Here is a 19,281-nt window from a genome sequence, read left to right on the forward strand (position 1 = left end):
GAGGTTCGGTGTGAGAGTCACTACCAGGTGGAGCAGAAGCGGCGCTCCGTCTGTGAAATATTACTACCTGTAGCGCGTAGCAGCGGTTCAACAGCAAGAGCAGAACCAGCGTCTTGCATCGCAGCTCGAAGACTTAAATAATTTTGCGGGTTATTTGTTTAGCTTTCTGACCGTCATACTAATCCGGGTGAGTGTTTGTAGCTGTGCGCTGCTTTACCTGCTATCTGATCCTCCATATGTCATTTTTACTGCAGTGAGCCTCGATGTAGCCAAACTCCGTCAAGTATGCCATTGTTTTTATGCCATATTAGATTCGTCGTGTTGATGCATTTTGACGTGCTTCAATTTTCCGCCGCAACATGCGAACTTTCCCATTCACTCAGTGCGTTATAGTTCCACATCGCTTAGGATTTGTTGCTGTGCGTTTGCGCAGAGTGAAGGAAAGAGGAGACCAGCTGCACAGGCAGGTTGTGAAATGAGATGCAGGTGATCGGTTTGTGTGATCGGCAACAAGAGCCAATGATCGCCGATCATGCACTTTTTCACGGAAATCGGCCAATTGTGATCGGTGGCCGATCGATCGGCACACCTCTAGTCTTAATTAATGTATTAAATCTTTCTGTTTTCCTCTCCTGACAGCTTGTAGGTTTTTTTTATTTTTATTTTTTTTATAAAAAGCAATTCCCAGCCAAGGTGTTGTTTTTGCGTCATGCTGTTTTAAGTCATTATCACTTAGCTTAGCTTTGTAGTCGTACAGCCTGACCTGTTGCAGAGACCACGCTGTCTCACCATCTGTCTCAGCTTGAGAAGACTCTGGGTTAAAGGCTTCTTCTTCTTCCTCATTTGCAGTTTCCAACGTCTGTTGGGGAAAAAACCCCAAACAAAGTTGCTCTTTGAATTTTGTCCAAATTTCAACCTGATCCATCTTCACAGAATTTGTGCTGACACGAGGCATTTAGCAAACTCAACAATGGCAATTAAAAAAAAAAGAAAGGCAAGAGGAGAAAGGAGTGATGTCTTAAGGAGAGATAAGAGACTCTTTACTTCTTCATCAGTAAATCCTCGCTGACGGGCACAGAGGACTCTCTTCCCCCCTCTTTCTCACTGTTTTTTTATTTATTTATTTTTTCACTTTTAATGAGCACACCCTCACTTTCACACACTCCCTGTCTTGATTCCTTTCCCTATGTTTGTGCCTTTCTTTTTCCTCTGACACACGCACACGCACACACACACACACACACCCCTAAAGAGCAGAGATTGCCTCATTCTATCATCATTGACCCTATTTTGAGCAAAGCGCTCACAGGCATATACTGCAGAAAATCCTAAGTCAGAAAGAGAGCAGCATCTTGTTGCCATCTCAGAGCATCACATTTCATTTGAAACCACCTCCTCGGTTTGGTGTTAATCTAATGGCCCATTACCCCACCTGTCATCATGAGAAAGTACGGAGCACCAAAAAGAGAAGAAGAAGAAGAAGAAGAAAAAAAAAAGACGACTAGGTTCAAGTCTTTAACGGCTGAACAGAAAGGATCGTCACGTCACGGTTGTTTATGTGTTTATGCATGCACATGTGGAGCGTGTCTTAGTGTGTTTTTGCGTGAGCACGCAGAGGCAGGCAGAACAATGCCACTTAAGAAAAATCCCCTGCTGCGTTGTGCACGCACCACACCTTTTCACACTTTCTCTTACACACACACACACACACACACACAAACACAGAGAGCCTCTCCTTAACAACATTTGTAATCTGGCATGAGATCCATAAGGGCAAATCCCAAAGTGGACACAGGAAATGGGGTGATAGCTCCTGTTTAACTGATAGTACTGGTTGTTTCTCACACAGGTATTAGTGTGTGTGTGTGTGTGCTTTAGCATTTCTCACTTTTTAAGACCTCATATTTAAATACTACACTCTGAGGACTAAGGCTGGGCCCCATAAGGAGAAGTTGTGTTTTAGGGTTAGAGGTTTTGTTGAGTTTAGATCAGGTTAATGAATGAAAAATGAATGGAAGTTGATGCAAAGTCCTTGTGAAGATGAGAAAAAAAGGTATAATATGTGTTTGTGGAAGTGTGTGTGTGTGTGTATGCGCGTGCAGAAGTCTACACACAGATGCCTTTTGTGGACCAAACTCAAGGCTTTTGGTTGCCTGGCAACCACACTGAGAAACTCGTACCTACAGTAAAAATGATTTCTTTTTCTCTCTGATGACATCCAAAAAAAAAAAAAAAAAAAAAAAAAGAAAGAACCTGAGCAAACACGCCCCATCCCCGCGTCAGGAGGCTGATCAAAGCTGCGCCGTGGGATTATCGCCCCTGCAACTTCCAGTTTGGTCATCTGTACGTTTGTGCTTGTGCGTTCTCAACAAAATCCAAAACAATCAAAGCTGTGCAAATGCAAATGCGAGCTCACGAATTTGTAAAATAAAAAAAATAAAAAAAGAAAAATCGAGATCGTTTCATTAAGCATTCAGGATGCGAAGAATGGATAATTACTGGCTTTTTGTGGAGCTAAATCTGTGTGGTCACACACAGCAGCCTGTGTGCATGAATCACTGTAAGTGGATTAATCCCTCCAGTGTAACTACTTTTAAAAAAAAGTCAAAAAAATTACAGTGCCTTGCAAAAAAGTATTCAAGCCCCTTTAATTTCATTCAGTTCTTTTCAACTACAAACTTGATTTAAAAAAATAAAATTAAATTCTTTGAGGATCAGTGCTTTGTAGAATTGCGTTTTACTATAATTAGGGGAATTATCAGTTTTAAATACATTTTTCTTTAATGGACAAAAAGTTTTATTGATTTGTTTTGCAAATTAAATCAAGCTGAATCTTGGTTGGAAACGATAAGGAGATAAATGAATTCATCTTATTTTGATATGAGACGCTGTTCCAACTGACAACGAATCAAGAACAACACCCAGAATGCATTCTGTCATTATTTTATTCAATGGTCAAAGAAATGAAAGACTCTTGAGATCTCTAGAAATCCAAGAGTAAAGAAAGAAGCAAATACTCTTTAATTTCCACCAGTGACGCAGCATGGGACTTCCCATCGGCTCATAGCAGAGAAAACACAGACTTTTCACTTTTCACATGCACAGAGCTGTGACCTTGCACAGAAGCTGTTCAGTAAGCTCAGAAACAAAACAACTGCTCACAAGTCGTCTGTTATCCGCTTCTGTTTGTCCGGTGAATAAGCCAAAGTTATGTCACCACAGAAAGCACGTGTGAGCAGCAATTTTCAAGTTTCGCCATTGATTCTCTAGGTCGGGACTTTGAATAGACCATTCCAACACATTTAAAATGGCTTGATCTCATGTGGCTCTGGGTCTGCGTTCAGCGTTGCTGTCCTCAAGAAAGCTGAACCTCTAACTTTTCTTAGTCTTAACAATTTCTCGTCCAATATTCCCCGTCCTCGTTGTCAAAAACCATCTGCACAGAGGATGGTCTGTCATGTGCTATGGGTGTGAATACTTTGGCAAGGCACACAGAGTAGAAGTAGCTGCATCCCTTCTTGAGAAGCGTCCATAAGAGTTGCTTCAGGAAGAAGAAGCAGGCGACGCTCGTCACGTAAGCAGACTCGGAACAGGTAAAGACTTGCCCACTCATCTGTTCTTGTCACATCCTCGCTCCTATATTTGGAACACAACCGTACAAATTTAGCTCCGCTGATGCTTTGACACACCCAAGGCGCTGCAGTTTCCATCTCACATTTGAATAAGTCTGTTTTTCATGAGCAAATCTATTCCGCAATTACACAGCGAATAATTACCCAGAGCTGAAAACGAAGGATGAAATCATTATTCCCCGTCAGATTATTAATCACTACTCCAGACCTGATCTGGCTCCTCAGCTGTGAAATTATAGTTCTACTTTAGCAAACAACAATAATGAACTGTACTTAGCTGAACAGGGTGAGATTTGAAGGAGTGAAAGGGCGAAGGAAAAGAAGGAGGGATTTACAAAGAGACGGGGACAGACGGAGTGAGGACGAAGAGAGGGAGGAAGGAACGGGGAGAGAACACAGGGTAAATGAGTTTGCAATGCAGCGTGCTGGAATCCGGAGCAATAATTACGGCTCGGCTTCTTCCATTGTGCATCTCTGGAAGCCAAATCCAGCCACAGCCAATTTCAATTCATCTTTATTGAAGCCATTGTCCGCATCCTTGCCAGCGTTAAAAAGAGGAGAGAGAAGCACAGATATGGACAGAGATGGGAAATGGGACAGAGGCTTTTAAGAGGCACAGAAGGCAGAGGGATAATGATCACTGGGGTTCTTGTTCTTCAGATTTCGCCCTTAATGTCTCCTCACCTGCAGCCGTGTAGAAACTCAGATTTGGGTTTTTTTTCCCCTCCTTTTTTGTTGTTTGTTTTCTTTTTTCCAGCAGTCATCTTTCTCTCACGGTCTCAGTTCTTGATGAGGGCAAGCGGTTCATAGCCGTGGGGGAGTTAGGCTTTCTTTAAGGCACAAGCACTCTGGGAAAAAAAAAAAATATATATATATATATATTTTAGCTGAATTCTCAACATTTTTTTAATTACTTATTTGCTATAGTGAAACAGGAGTTGTGTGTAAGGTGCGTGAGAAAATGCTGCTATGCACTTTGACTCTTAGGTTGGTATCTGGATGGACTGTTTCACTCACCATTTTCAGAGAATTCAAAAACTCAATTTGGTCATTCTCAGAACAGAATGAGATTTTTTTTTTCCTTCTCCAGTAAGAAAAAAAATCTTTGAAAACAGCTTGAAAAATATGTATCACATTATAAACACGTTAAAGCTTGTGTCATCTTCTTTTAGGATTATCCTAAAGTGTGAAAACTGACTCAACTGTTGTACCTGGATGAACTGTAAACATATACACACACACGCACCCCCACCTCCACACACACACACACACGCACCCACACACACACACAACATAAGTCAGCATTTATGTGCATTTTTCATAATCTTCAAAGGTAGTTCCTCAGGGCACCATCCACTTAAAATCTGGTGCTGGTCTTAGAGGAACTGGTTTAGAGGGTTTTTTTTTCTTTTTTTTTTACTTCAGCCTCCAAAGCAAAAACATAAAAACACACCGCTCTGCTTAGCATCATGATTTATTGATTAAGAGCCCTCTGCACCTTCATGAAGAGTTAATCAGTCTTGAAAATTGTGAGCAAGTGTGGTGTAAGGCCTTAAAATAATAATTAAAAAAATTACTTGAATACTGGGTCATAAACTTTGAGGGAACCAAAGCTGAACTGTGATGGGTTTGTGTGTCTTTTTTTTTTTAATATCCGTTATATTTTCCTAATCATTATATGTACACGATATCTGTAGAATAGTTATAGATATGACATCTATCTGTGGTTAGGATTTGGTGTTGTGTTGCAGGTTTAGGGAGATTTGATGTGTTGCTGCATCTGCAATGCTGGCACAAGAATTTTTGGCACAAATGAGCTGCAAAAACGGATGAAAGCTGATTTTCACCGTCCGTGCAAATTGAAATGAAACAACCTATTTAGAGTGGAGTGAAAATAACAACTGCAATGATTTCTAAATTAAAAAAGAAAAAGAGGAATTATTCAAACAGTCATCAACAATCTTCTGGTATAATTTTTGTTTAACTTTTGGTTTAATTGGTAGCGCTAAAATAAATGTGCCGCTTTCCAAAGACAGACTAGGATTTTACGACGTCCACAAAACGCCTAACATGTTTGAGGCTTTGCCATCCCATAAAGTCGATGTTAACTCGCCGTGACTGGTCTAAAACCATTTCTGAAGTGTGCTTGGCACCATGGTCCTGTTGGGACACCCCGTAATGCCCCAAATTTCAGCGGCGTCAACAAAACTGCACCCCTCCAACAAAAGGCAATTGGTCCGAAGATGTTCAGAAACGACAGCGGTAAGTGGAGCTCAAGCCAATCATAAAATGGAAACCGCTGGAGCTCGATTCTCACCGTGAAGTGAGTTTAACATCAACACAGACTGAGAGGGTGTTGCCTGAAAATAAAGCCCCTTCTCTATACAATTGACTGTCTGAGGCTGGACTGAAATCTGTTCCTACCTACAGGGACACTCAAAGAGAAACACTTTAATGTCAGAAGAGAAGAAAGCTGAACTTTCTGACCATAACTACTAGAAGTATATTTAGAGGAGTCAAGCGGAGACTAAACATGCTGTTGAAACTGTAAAGTATGGAGGTGGCAGCTTCATGCTGTGGTGGAGGATTCATCCTGAAACTACCAGCATTATTTCTACAATGTTGCCTTAAATCAGAAGCTGGATTTCAAGGTTTTAAAAGTCAAAGTTTGATATATAACAACTAAAGGTAACATAGTTTACTTGATGGTGCTTTAAAATGTGCCTGGAAATTATGTAATACTGCCCCTTTAAATGTACTCCATCAATAATCAGTCTATAATCAATTTAAGAAGAGCGATCAAACATCCAGCCAGAAGTAGGTCAGATTTGCAAAGAGATATTTTGCTAAACTTAGTGTTGGTGGGATGAATATACAGCTTTGGAATAAATTAAGAGACCACTTGATGATCAGTTTTCTGATTTTACGTTTTGGCGTTCTATGTTTGAGTAAAATGAAAATTGTTCTTTTATTCTATGAACTACTGTCAACATGTCTCAGAAATTGCAAGCAAAAGTTTAGTGTTTATTTGCAGAAAATGAGAAATGGTCAAAAATAACAAAGATGCAGTCCTTTCAGACCTCAAATAATGCAAAGAAAGCAAGTTTATATTCATTTAGAAACAACAATATTAATGTTTTATCTCAGGAATCAATATTTGGTGGAATAACCACGTTTGTTTTCCGGAGCTGTATGCGAGGCTATATTTAAAATGTTTCACTTGTAAAGTGAGTTCAAACATATTCGCTACATTATAGTTTTTAAAAATCATTAGAGAGGCAATTGAAATTAAAGACAAAAATGTTGAGATAAATAATTAAAAGCCCTAAGATTGTTATGACATTCATGCTGGTGATGAATATGCAAATTTCCAAACAGATCTGCAGGTGGGAAATTGCCGATGTCAGAAAGGAGCCACAAAGTGAGCAAAATTAGTAATAAAACTGTGTTAAAGGTGAACAAAGAGATGCAAACTGCTACAAAGTGAGCTAATAGTCACACATCGTTGAAAAGATAATCCATAAAAGACATCTCGATGAAAAAAGCAAAGCATTGTCAAAAAGATTGAAAATGACTTCAAGGATTGTTCTCAAGTGGCTGCAAAGAAAAAAAAGTCTCATAAACAAAACAAATAGAAAATGATTGTGATGAGACACTAAGCAGCTGCGATTAGATGCACACCAACCACCTACACTTAACAACTACAAAAAGACACAAAATTACCAGGAAAATTATGCGAATGACAATAGAAAGATACAAACAACTGCAGACTCAGACACATCTTTCTGAAAGAGGTAACAAATAAGTGCAAAAATCAGGTTTTAAATGGAATAAACGTCAAAAAAAAAAAAAAGTCAAAGGGTAACTATCATATTACGGTATCTTGCAAAAGTGATAAGTCCCTTGAAAGCTTCCACATTTACAGCTGCAACCTTTGATATATTTAATTAGGATTTTATACGATAGACCAACAAAAACTGAGACAAATATAAAAATGCAAAACGAGCTAAAAGAATAACTGAAACTGCACAACTCACATTAAGATCTCACTTTTCACCTAGAGTTGTCCCGGATCAAATCTATAACTGCAATTAAAACTGAGCCACAATATAACCCGCGGATCCATTTCTGGATTAATTTCCACAGATATAGACGCCATCATGTAAATGTTGGGCTCAGCACAAGCTCTACACATCTTTTTTTTTCTTCTTCTCCATTCTTTGATGCAAAATAGCTCAAGCTCATTGAGATTGGATGGACCGCCTGCGGGCGTCAACATCCATTTTCAATTTATATGATTCTCAGTTGGATTTGCCTCCAAAGTATTGAATGGAATAGAATAGAGAAGTGAAAGTTGAAGAATGCAGATTCAGAAACAGATAAAAACAAACAAAAAAAATAGATGATAACAAACTGTATAACAGGGGCAAAAGCATGGCATATAAAAAATGCTACACAGTTATTGAAAATAGCATATTCCAATTGAAATAAATGGTGCAGCTGAGTAGAGTCCATCTGTCCGTTCTATATCTTCAGCTTAATCTGTGGTTGGGTCGTGAGGCAGACCAAAGGGCCTCTGCCTCATTAAAGGGGCGGTATGATGTAAAACGGACTATTTTTGAGCTTTACATCATGTTATAATGTTATTCCTTCATCAAAAACATACCCAGAGTGTTGCCATGATTCTTTCATGTATGGTTTGGGACACCCTTTAATCTCCCGTGGCAACCATGCAACTGTGCAAAACACTTGGAGGAACCGAGTGGCGCCTTTGATAGTGCAGCTCCCCATCGGAGCTGGGGTTTCCAAACTTTCAAGCTCCTTCAGTCTAGCTAGCAACAATTAGCAAACACCTGGTAGAGCTGCTTGGCAAGCAGGTTGCCATAGGGTTTCCTGCTCTTTAAGAGCAGAAAACTCTTAAAGAGACAGAGGCCCAATTTCAAGGCGTTAAATTACAAAGTCAAATTTCTTTAATCATATTTATATATGTGGTAATTTTATAACAACTGAATATAACATAGCTACTTGATTGTGTTACAAAACAGCACTATGTGCCTGGAGGACACATAATGCCCTCTAAGCCTGACTAGAGCGTTGGTGTTGTGGCTTCAGTCCATTTTACAGCAGATCACAGGATCTCGCTGTCGGTTCTCTGGATGTCAGTGTGGCGGGTCTGTGCTTTCGGAAACGTGAATCAAGTGATTCTCAAGTCTTTTTCAGCCTGTGACAGATTTCCTTTCAGCGTCGCTCTGCATTTTGCCACATCCACAGGAATTCCCACAGCATGAGGCTACCACAGCCTTGCCTTGATCACCAAGTGCCAAAAAACAGAAAAAGGAAAAAAAAAAAAAAAAAAAAACTAATTGGAACTTGTGGCTTTCATGTGACAAAACGCGGAAAAGTTCACTGCGTTATGACACCCTTTGCAAGGCGGCGTATTCAGAACGTGGAGAAAGCAGACGGAAGGTTGAAACGGAGGAGACAGAAAACATCTCTAACAGGATTACAAAGAAACAAGCAAACTGAAGAAAGCGCCGCTGTGTGATTTGCTGTCATCGTAATCTTAACAAACCGTTTCTTTCCTCGCGACAGAGTGAAACACGGAGCAGGATGCATGTACTGATTATGGATCTGTAGTTGTATATAATACATGTACCTGTCTGCAATTCTCTCTCTGTACATGTTGTTCCTCCTGCTGTAGTCCATAATAATGGTGGGCTTGCTGGGATCCCTGACAACTTATGCATTCAGAAGCAATAACATTCGAGGATGGGAGCTGGGTGGGGGGTGTGTGTAGTATTTTACAGCATCCCCTATCTGTCGGCACTGAGGCTTTTGCAACATTGCCGTTCTCATTTTCATACATATTGCCTCCTCTGTCTTTCCTGGATGCACCTCGACGAAGATCCTTCACAGGGAAAAAGTGTTTTCTTTAGGAAGTACCTCACTGTAGTCAACACAGCTAAAATGCCCTTTTGAAGGGATTCTTTTTTTATTCCAAAAAAGGCAGAATGTTTCCTGGTCTTTTTTTTAAATACACACACACACACACACACACACACCTCAAGAGGAACCAGAGCAGTCAACCTACAAGGATGCCAGCCGAGGGAATTGGCCAGAGCTCGGGCTTATTTATTTCTTTTCCTGGCTTTAATATAGAGCGCAGCAGATGCAGAAAGTGAGAGCATGACTTGTTCTAAGAAAAGATTATGTGCTGGATGTGTACATATATATAATTCATCAGTGTGGGTTTTGGAAAAAAAATTGTCATTAACTCTAAGCTTGTGCAAAAAAAAAAAAATTAAATACTGCTACTTGCAGCGCCTTGTAAAAACATGGGGATACTCTAAACTTTCCGCTTTTTTCTCACATTAGTCATAAACTATCACTTCAGCCATAAACCAACATGAAATGTGAAATAGAATGAATGGTTTTCAGATTCTTTCCACAAACAAGTATCTGAAAAATGCATTTCCAAGGCATGATGCTGCCATCGCCGTGTTTAGTGTTTCCAGGCTGCTGGTTTTTGACCACATTTATTTTTCGAATGTAGGAGAAAAATCGTTTCGTATCGTATCAGAACAGCTTTACTCATAGTTAGAATAACTTACTTCTAATTAGACTCTGGCAATTTGCAGCTCTACATTTTATTTTGTGGGTATCGGAGTAAAAGGGGGACTGCGTGTGTCACATTTTTTTAGAAAAAAACAAACAAAACAAGTTCTCTGATATCTTTTGTTGGTCAGTCAGATCAAATCTGAATAAAATGCACTGAGATTTGCGGCATTTTAATTGCAGGGGAACGAAAGGGATCGTCATTATCTCACAATAAAAGAGTAATAAAGGGTTTTGGGAGCTATTAACGACCGTGCTGTCATTTTAAGTCGTAGAGACTTTCTAAATAAATGTCTTGTGCTTCGGAGAGCCACAACTCTGAAAGCAAAAACTGTCACTTAAAACGGCCCCACTGTGAAGATGAGAAAAAAAAACAAAAAAAACGGGAAAGGTTACTGACCCTATTTCTTAGTGTAATCCACTGGAAAGCCTCAATGTTAAGCATCAAACTAGGCACTGAGTGGGGATGATTGCGGAGGATTATAAGGTGCTATCAGATAACCGCACGAGATGACAACATCTTAGGCGTCCACTCTGAAGCCCTCAGGCCAGGAATGCTGCTTTAGATAACAGCTCTGCCCACGCGGGCCACAGAGGGCGACGGCTTCTCCACTTTGCCGGTGTGAATGTGACCGCTAAAGGCGGCTGATGAGAGACGGAGATCTCTATCTCCGAACGCTTCATCTGCCCGTCTGTTGGCTTTCCGCGGAGCGCTCGCCGTTCCACTGGTTCCGCAGGAAATAACATATGGTGGGTGGAAGTGTTTTCCAGTACGAACTGCACCTCGCAGTCCTCCTGACACGTTGGCACTTTCCGGGGTGTTTATTGCGACACAGCAGTTTGTCCCTTGAAGCGAAAACAAAGGAAAGGTATTGCACTAGGGGGAGTGCGCTAAAATTAGACTGAAGGAAAAACTGCGGAAGACGAGAGTTCAGAGAAAGTCTCACAGCCGGTTCCAAACTGAGCCGCAAACGGAGGCGTGAGTGGAGAACACGACTTCTGTGCTTGAGCCGTCGTTGCTGCATCCTTTCCTGCGTTGTTGCCTGTGTTTTAATGAGTTTTGTGTGTGTTTAAATACCCACCCCACAACACAGTTCGTTACCTGCGCTGCACCAAAGCGGAGGCAGGCTCAGTTAGCAGCTGGCAGCTGAATGTAGTGGAGCCTTTCGAAGCAAATATTTCCCCCAGGACTCGACGGAGGCAGGAAACAGTTTATGGAGACTCATATAACAACTTAAAAGGGGGGATGATATGTCGCTGCTCTGTTCTCGACTTGTTTCCACTGACCCCGAGCAACCTCAAGAAAAAAAAAGAAAAAAAAAAGAGAAAACGCTTTGTTGTTTCTGTAAGGCTGATAAAAAGGTTTAATGTTAAAGGAGAAGCCTTAGGAGTTGCTGTAAATCCAATATACAGTGAGTGTACACTCATGCTCTTTAAACGTAGCTTTTTGTTCATGGTCATAATTACTGAAGGGATTAAGCAACACTCTCCAAAAACCCTTGGGTTTATTAAATTGCATCTGAATGCTTCTAGTTCTTTTCATGTGTTTTGTTTGTCAGTTTGGGCTACAAATAGCAAACGTGGGAAAGATTTGGCATAGATTTGTATTTCGCCTCCTTTTACTCCAATACAGCAGAATACAATCTGGTGCAACCATTGTTCATGTCTGCTTTGGAGATTTCTTTATGGACGGATATGCACAGATCTAAAGGTAACTCAAATTACCTGCCAAAATGAACAGGTGAATCATGGGAAAATTAAAAGTAAGTTAAAATGTCAGTCACAAATCTTGATGCTGCAGTAGTGATTTTTATTTTTCCACAAGCACACTTTTTGGCAAAACTGTTCCCACCTCTGCAGCTGCAACCTCAGACGTCGGTGTGTTTCATTGATGATGTGACCGAGAGCAAAACTGTGATTTTGAACGGAAAGGATGGAAGATTTAACATTTACATTTGCAAACTAAAAACGTGGCATGCTTTATTTTATATTGGACCTTCAGTGTGATTCCTATAAACACCATAAAATCAAGCCGGCTCCTGGCAGTAGAGTCACCTAATTAATAATTTAATCCCAGCATAAATACGGCCGTCCTGTGATTGGCTCAGAGGTTTGCTGGAAAAGGTCATGAAGACTAAGGAGCCGCGCACAGATCCTCAGCTTACAATCTGTTGACAGGACAACTATTAGTTGTGCACACCACAAATCTGACCTTTATAGAAGAGTGGCAAAAGGAGAAGCAGTGTAAAAAAAGCACACAAAAAAAGCGGCTATGGGTTTTGTTCTCAGTTTGCAACGAGCTCTGCAGTGAATGTAGCAAACGTGTCAGAGTGTGCGTCGGTCAGATTTTACCTTTAGCTCTACATGCCAAAAAAAAAAAAAATTATTAAAAAAAAAGGTGTGAAGGAAGCTAACAATGCACATCCTACTGAAAATGCCAACCCTGGAATGAAACAAGGTGTGGGTAGCACGCATTTCTTCTGCTGGAAAAGTGAAGTTTGTCAGGATGGAGAGAACAGTATGGAGCAGTGATTGGAGCTGAACGCACAGCAGTCCTGGGAAGAAAACATGTCGAAATGTGCAGAAGACTTGATGATGCTGCAGCTGTGCAGCTACCGCCAGGAGATCGATGCTGAACCGCATGGCGAAGCTTCACGTCAGATTGCATTCATGTGCTGGTTGGTGCCGAGTATTCAGCTGCCTGATTTTGATTCATTAGTTACATACATTTTAACCCAGTGAATCACATTTTGTGTGTACATGCAAGGGTTCAGACCGGAACCTTTGCATGTACACGTTTCTAATAGGACCATAAATCTGACGTACAAGCGGCATCCTCTGACATCGGCAACGGACGACAAATCCACAAAAAGGCTCCGTTGAGATAGAAGGTTTGGCTTCTGAAAATCTTTATAAATGATCCCTGATAAAATAACAAATATCTTTGTTGTTGAGCTCACACGTCTATTCAATAATTGAGCACTAAAAAGGGCTTTTGAATTTAACACGTTGCTTACGATGCTAACGTATGTTTTTTTTTTTTGATTAATTGATTAAAATTTTGGTTATACCAGTGTTAGTATGATTGCTTTCCTGTGCCGTTAACACCATTCTCAGTCTCCATCCAGTCTGAGTGAGTGTGGGCTACTGTGGAAAAAGCCATAGACGAAGTTGATGGAACCATTTGCCAGAACACTTCTAGTTGTGACCGCTGTGAAAAGTGGTTGCAAATATCGACACAAGGGGTTGAATACAAATGTCACACCTTTTAATTTCTTTGAATAAAAAATAAATAAATAAATAAAAGCTACTTTTGCTGCACACATAATACTCCAATAAAAAACAATGAGGTTTGTGGTCATCCAGCGACGAAACTAAAAATAAATAAAAAAATCGACAAGCATGTGCAGTTTTGAGAAGCGCCCTATAATGCTGTGATACTGATTTGTTGTCAACCAATTATGTCTCTCAAAAAAACAATACTACCAATTTTATTTTCATTCTTCAAAGGTAATATATTTCTTTGTACAAACCAAAAGCCAACTCTGTTTTTTTTTTCTTTCTAAAGACGTAATTATCCTCAGTGGGTAGAGTTTTTTTTTTTATTTTTTTTTCCCCAAGTGTAATTGTTTTTAAAAGTAAGTCCTGGGAACAAAAGCAGAAAACATGCATGCGACAGATTGCAGACCTGCACGGTTTTAAAAATCAATTCATTACCGCTGTTATTTTATTTCTTTGCCTGAAAATTGCAATTAAAATATAAAACAAAAGCTGAAGCTGCAGGTTTCATAGCGGGACTGCTTGTAGCCACTCATGTCAAGGAAGGAGGGGCTGATTGGTATGGCAGCCTTCAGGAGGCAACGAATTATGACACACATCAGAACTAGTACAAAGTTGTAGCAGAATGTAGGCAAGCAAAAAAAAAAAATATATATATAAATCTATAAGTGACCCCTGAAGATTTGCTGTAGAAATCATCCGTATTTTTTAGTTTAAAAAAAAACCATTAACCCCAAAAATGGTGGCGACTAGCAGGGATTGCTCTCCACACGGTCATTAGCGGGGCCGGTCAGTGACGTTGCGCAATCAGCCCTTGCAGCCAGTTTGGCTTCCAATTTGTCTGGAAGGTGTTTGATGGGGTTGAGGTCAGCGCTCCGCGGGGACTTTCATTTCTTCCGCAGCAAACCGGGGAGAACCATTTTCTTTTTAATGGACCTTGACTTTGCCCATGGGGTTCTTGTCATAGAGGAAGGGACTTTGTAAATCTGCGACGGATCGAGACGACGCAGCGTTGTCTGGAGTGTGACTCTTCCAGGTGGTGGAAATGAAGCAGTCAATGGACACAACAGATCGCCAGAAATTGGGAAAAGTGTCACACATTCGCTGCTGTTCGTTTGTGTGGGACAATATCCATTTTTTAAGCTTGTGGGACAGAAAATACCTGAATAATAAACACAACAAAATGCAAATCTGTACCCAGTAGTTTCTGACTAGTACATTTTATTTAGCTTTATCTGAATATGAATTGCAACTCCCATTTCTTTTTTTTTTCAGGTACTTATTTGCAGACATTTATAAAAGCATCTACCCTTTGCTTGTACTTTACAGACTTCTCTACTCCATCACAGAAGATCCCAGCCAAGTTCTTAGTGGAAAGGCGACAAAAAGTGAAAAAGAATCAAAGGGTTTAAGAGCACTTTGGGAAGACATTGTTACTGATTACAGCTAAAAATACAAAAAGAGACAGGGCTGCACAACAATCTTCTCTTTTCTGCCTTTTCCTGGCGAGAACGCCCACGCTCTTTGCCACCATTTGCTTTTCTTGGAGACCCCGATGGTGAAGGATGTTGTCTGTTAAGACGTAGAAAGTGCCGTTATAATTTAAAATCTCGTTACGACGACGCAGAAATGGAAAGGAATTTACAGTCACGGCGCATACATCATTACACGCGCGGATCTCCTCCTAATTCAATGCCGGTACAGTACATCTCTGTGCTTTCGTATGGCAACGCAGCGCAAGCAAAAGGGAGCACTACAGAGTGTGCGGCGGAGATAAAAATGGGACTTCTAAAAACATTTCACCCTCTGTTAGTTTTCGCTCCTCACTCCAAGCTTCCCACGTTCTCCAAAAACATTGCTTCCCTTTAAATCATTTAGAGTTGACAAACGCACACAAAAGAAATGCTCCCAGCAGCTGCACAGATTGAAAATAAAAACATAACAGAGAACCTTTTGAGTCCATACACTCAATCCCGCCAATTCACACTTGAGGGAGTTAAAAGATTGAAGCCTTTTTCTTTTTTTTGTTAAATTTTTTTCCTGAATTGCATGTCTAATTGCATGCGTCATCCCAGGCGGAGTGCAGCAGGTAGAAACAGCAGCACAGATGTGAGGAGGATCCGTCTTGGTGCGTGGTGCCGAGGGAGAGAGGATGATATTCTTCAAAGAACTGGAAACAGATCTGAAGCCACGAAATTACAGGGCACAATGCCTGCTTCTGTTCGGCCCTTTTGATCCACAAAATTGACCTTGCATTCGGTTTTTTTTTTTATTATTTATTTTTGACTACAAAGAGCTATTTGTAAGTTGGCAGCTATTGAGGCTGAAAAATATCCCGCGGTTCTCAGACAATCAGCCCCGCGGAGCTCTGACCACTAGCAGAGCAACAAGATGGACTCGTCTGGCTGCGCCGCTGCCACTCGGCTGTCGGGCCGCTCGGCAATCAGTGAACTGTTGCAAACATTAGGACACTTTGTCGACCGGCCTCAGGACACAAGAGTGCAACAAAGCCGACTTGCAACGCACGAGGAAGGAGGCGACAAAAACTAGGGGAAGTGTTGGCGGCAAACGGGGGAAGGATGAGAAATGTCTCTGATCGCACTCAGTGGAAACCAGATATTTGTTTCAGATTTTAATAAAGCTGCTCCCAATGTGGTCTCTCCAAATGGTGTTTGCTGGAACATAATTTAACTCAACAGATCCAAACTCAATTTGGGAAACTTTAACATGAATTACAAAAAAAAAAAAAAATGGGGGGAAGGAGAAAAGAAAAAAGGGAATTAAAACAAAGTCTTAAAGAGCCATTTAATTCCTCATCCCACTTGCTTTGTGTGTTGTAAAAGCCGTAATTACATTTTCTCCGCGTACCGGACAGCGCATTCATATTTGTTATTTTCAACCCGGCGAATTGCTTCATTGCGTCTGTAAATAACAAACGTTGTTGATGAGTCTAAAATGAGAGGCTCACAAATTGCGATGCTTTTTCTGCCACAAATGCGGACGGGACTTGAAATGGGGAAATTCACGCGACTGTGTTGTACGAGTTTCACAGGCAACACATTTGTGCACTTGCACAAAATAAATGGTGTCACTTCAAACGGCTAAATGGGTTAAAGAAAGAAAAATAAGTGAAATTTATGAACTTATGAACTTTCACAGCTTTTAAAAGCTTTGTGTATCCAAGTTTTGATTCGGTAATGGCAATCGGTTTTATTTACATGATTTGTCTTTCTTTTTTTGAGCTTCGTCTCACTGCAGCAGCGTAAAAATAATGAGAAAAACCTGTAGATTGGACTTCCTGAGAGGCTTTGGATATGTTCAGGGTCAGAGTTGAGGAGTTCAGTCTTCAACTCCTGCATGATGTTGATGTTTTCATCCACAGCTTCTTAAATATCCTAAGTCTCTCTCTGAACTTTCCTGGACTTGTTTTAATGTTGACTGAAGGCTGACCGGTCCTTGTCTTTATTGCCCCAGAGCACAAAGACGTTGAACACCAGGCTTACTCAGTAAATCGATTTGATCAACCCCATACGACCTTTCATACGAAATTCATCCTCACTTTCCTCCATAATAATGGTTTTGAAAAGGTACAAAGCCTCCCACCAGAAATATGTCTAAGAACTTGGTAAAACTTTTCTGTGAGCTAAACCTCACCAAATCAATATTTCTAACCATGTTCCTACTCTGAAGTTCGCTAAAATAAAACGTTGGTGGAAAATAAGAATAGACTTTTGATTGGAGAACTAGGAATTTGTAATGGTATATGGTTCATATTTAATCTATTTTTTAGATGTATTTTTTTCACATGCCCATGTTTTAGATCATCAACCTGAGTGATTAATCCATTTATAAAGAAAATCCCAAACTGTCCTGGCCGCATGTGAAAAAGTAATTACCTCCTTTGTTAAATCATAAATTGACTGTGATTAATCACATTTTCTTCAATTTCACAAGCCACACCTCTGTCTAATTACTGACAGGCACGTAGAGGAAGGCATTCACCTCGTAAGCATTTCTGACAACAGGAAGGAGACTAATAGGTTTTACAAAGCAATGCATTGTGCATCGATCTGCAAGACATATTCAAGTACAGATGAGAAACAAAGTCGCTGATGTCCATCAGTCAGGAAAGACGTTTAAGTCTTGGAATCTTCCTCCGAGAGTCCAGTATACCAAAAATGCCGACAGGACTTCCAAGAACTGACCTGGAAAGATTCAGAACAACATCTAAACCACTGCAAACTTTACTTCCTTCAAGAACTGAGCGTTTAATCATAAATATAAGGGTCACAGATATCTTCATCGTCGCAGAGAGTTTTGGGTAGACGGGGAAGAGAAGCCAGGGTCTGATTTATATCCGATGGAGATGTGTGTTCGTGTTGGGAAACCTTTCATTTAAAATAATCCTGCAAAGAAGCGTTGACCAAAATTCTTCCACAGTGAACTTCACTCAACCCAGAGCAGGAACTAGGACCTCAGTTTGTCTAGAGCAACTACTCATTACCTTCAGTCAACATTTAGCACCATTTAGGTCCAACATTTAGTTTTAGCAGATCAAGAATCCAGAGGAACCTCTGATGCTTAATAAATTATTATTAAACATCTGAAACCAATACGTAGTTCTACACTTTTACCATTTTGGTTTTGTTTTATTTTGTTTGTATTTCCTCTAACTCATGTAAAGCACTTTGAATGTGCTACATAAATAAAATGACTGCCTTACTTTACAGCAAAAGACTCAACGGTGTCACTTATAGCAGCAGTGGATACGTTTTCACGTTCAAAATACTTTTCGCATTCACTGAATTTATCTCTCATACTATTGTTATTCTAATACTATTATTATTCTGAAGTATGACAAAAAAAAAAAGGTAAAGTAAAGGAAATCTATACGGGAGGAAATCAATTTTCACGGCCCTGTTTTTGTGCCAACATGGAGCAGATTTCCAGTTAAAGCAACAACGTGACGAACGTGTTGCTGAGATAATCACAGTTCTCATCCAGGAGATAAAGTGCCCATTCATTTTATTACTTTTTGTGAAGTGCCATCAAAAGCCTAGCAGAGGCTTTATTTGCATTAAACACAGCTGTCACACAAAGAGCAAGCAGGTTTACTGAACTGACATTTATAGTCTAGTGTCTGTGAACACAATCGCTCGTTACCATGAAGCCAGTGGGCAGAAGCCGCGTCCCGAATCAAACGGGGGTTAATAGACAATAAAACAAATATCCCATATATAAAGCAACCAATTAAAATGTCTAAACAAAACGTTTTGAGAACTAAAAGTTATTCCCGCTCATCACGTTGCACAAAAAAAAAGAAAAAAAAAAAAAAAGAAAACCCAATTAAAGCAACCTCAAGAGTACTTTTTCCATTTCATCATTGAGGACAAACCAATCCCAGCTGAGAATAATTGACCTGTTTTCAGTTTGAGAGAAATATTTCCTGGAGGATGATGACAAAAAGGGATTGTCAAAGGACAATGTGATGAGCAAAAACTGACCAAAACATGGAGATAAGCTTTTATTTACTCAGAAAACAGATTCTGGCTGATTTCAAGTCGGCGATATTGTAAAGCTCTGACGTGCTGATACATTAACTCATATAGATTTCAGTCACTAAATACATTATTTTTTCTGCTTTGTAGGGAAATTGAAAGTTGAACTGTATTAAGAACAGTAGCAGTAAAACAGTGACTTCTCCAATATATATATATATATATATATATATATATATATATATATATATGGTAAC

This window comes from Poecilia reticulata, chromosome 22 (assembly GCF_904066995.2).
Source record: "Poecilia reticulata chromosome 22, P_reticulata-male-v2, whole genome shotgun sequence".
NCBI classification, from domain to species: Eukaryota; Metazoa; Chordata; class Actinopteri; order Cyprinodontiformes; family Poeciliidae; genus Poecilia; species Poecilia reticulata.